This window comes from Nuphar pumila, chromosome 2 (assembly GCF_984573655.1).
Source record: "Nuphar pumila chromosome 2, dmNupPumi1.hap1.1, whole genome shotgun sequence".
NCBI lineage: Eukaryota > Viridiplantae > Streptophyta > Magnoliopsida > Nymphaeales > Nymphaeaceae > Nuphar > Nuphar pumila.
This window is the reverse complement of record NC_143250.1, coordinates 134,372,194-134,374,063: the sequence shown is the minus strand read 5'-3', so window position 1 is coordinate 134,374,063 and position 1,870 is coordinate 134,372,194. Positions and strand designations below refer to the sequence as shown.

The following is a 1,870-nucleotide window of genomic DNA, read 5'->3' as shown; positions in this document are numbered from 1 at the left end:
AAGAGAAATCCATCAAAGTCTCTTCATAGAAACTCAGTTATAATAAATATCATCAATCCACAAGAAACAATGAATTTTATTTTTTACATATAAAAAAATACTCACAAAAATGAAGAAATCTCAATGACTAATCAATGGTAATAAACACAGTAGCATCTATGAAGAGAACAGATGAAGAACATAATTGGATCCAAGAAAGAATGGAAGAATCCAATCTAAAAGTAGTCCACATCACATTTGGTCCTTGTAAACCCACCATTGGGAGATGATGAGTTTTTGGAAGCCAAAGGGACCATCAAGTGGCACCAAATATTTGGAGAATACTTGGTCGTCTTCAAATGCCCAATCTTAAATCTCATCTTGGGATGAATCTTGATGTCTATGTTGAACAACCCATCTGCTTTCTCTTCATTAAAGTAAGTAGCAGTAAAGTCACCGAGAACCATGACAGACTGCCCACTGAAGGCAGGGTAAACCATGGTGGTGTTCTTGTGTCCCTGATAGAAAGTAGGCAGTGGAACCCAGCCGAACCTCTCAAAGCCATAGTACGCAGCAGCATCGAACTCGTCAAAGTAAATACCAATCTTCTTGTTGGGGTTCCTTAAGCTAACATCCAATTTGAGATTGTAATGCAGGGTGTTCGTGCTCGTCAAGTTGAATTGTGTCAAAGATGCACCTTCTACATAGAACTTCACCGCAGACGGCCGGAGAACAAGCCAGATGACGAGAGCGGCGATGCCGATAATGATGACTATGGTGAAGACTATCTTGAGTAAGGTGGTCAGGAAGCAACAGAAGCCGCAAGAGCGGTGATGGCTGCCAGGGTGGTGGTAGGCCTGAGGAGGGTGTTGGGGAGGGTTTGAGACCCCTTGGTGACCAGCATAGTAGGCTCCATTGAAGTGGGTTGGCTTTGACTCAGCCATGTTTTTTTTAGGGAGGGGAGCTTAGGCTGCAACTTGAGTGCTTGAATCTTGAATAGGGGCAAAAGGAGAAAGAATAGAGAGAAGGGGAGGTGAGATTTTGAAAATATAGCATAAGTATATATAGCCGTTGGAGATATACGGTACGCGTTTGTGTATGCTGCGGGGAACGCGTGGAGGCGGGAGATCTGGTGGGAAGCTAGGAAGGTTATAATGTGGACCCCACAGGAGACGTTGCTCTTCTCTTTTAGCACGTGGCGTTATTGACACGTTAGTCCGTACCAGGGTTCCTAACCGCGTGTTTTAGAAAGGTGGAAAAGAAGGAACATAACGCGGAAATGTGGCTGAACGCTTTAAAAAGGTGGAAAATTAAAAGAAGGAAAATGACTCAGATCTTAACTGAACCGACCCATTTCCAGTATGTTTCATTTTGAGACATTTTTAAACAATCCGGAGTCCAACCAGTTTGAAACTGTTGGGTAGTAAACGGGCTGGGTTTGGGTAATGTACAAAGAATTATGTTAATTGGGGCATCACTTGCTCTGTGCTAAAAACGTCAGGTTTAAAGGACCCGGCCCGACCCTGAACCGGATGTGGATCCAGATAGGTTTTCATTAAGACAGGGTCGGCTCCAGGATGTCAGACCTATCATACATGGGGCTGGGACATGGGCTGGTAATTAAGAGAGCCAAGCTTGGGTTGCTCGGGCTCAATTCACGAGCTGTGTTAAACGTCGTGGCCAGTTATCGTGGATATCGTTGGACTCATCCCACTTATCGTGGACTGTTATCGTGTTATCCTCACATTCAGTTGTTACACTTGCACTGTAGCAAGTCATCGCGTTATCCTCACAGTTGATCCCAATTGTCATGTGGGCAGTTGCTGCCATTATCCTGTTAATCATCGGGATAGCCCTTATCAATATCACAGATCACGTTGCATCTTTTTGA

The 1,870-nt window shown here is 44.1% G+C and overlaps 1 pseudogene; it reads right to left on the bottom strand.

Moving 5' to 3' along the window:
* Positions 1–215: 215 nt before the first annotated feature.
* On the bottom strand, positions 216–923 carry LOC149847188 (NDR1/HIN1-like protein 10 pseudogene; annotated as a pseudogene).
* Positions 924–1,870: the final 947 nt, after the last annotated feature.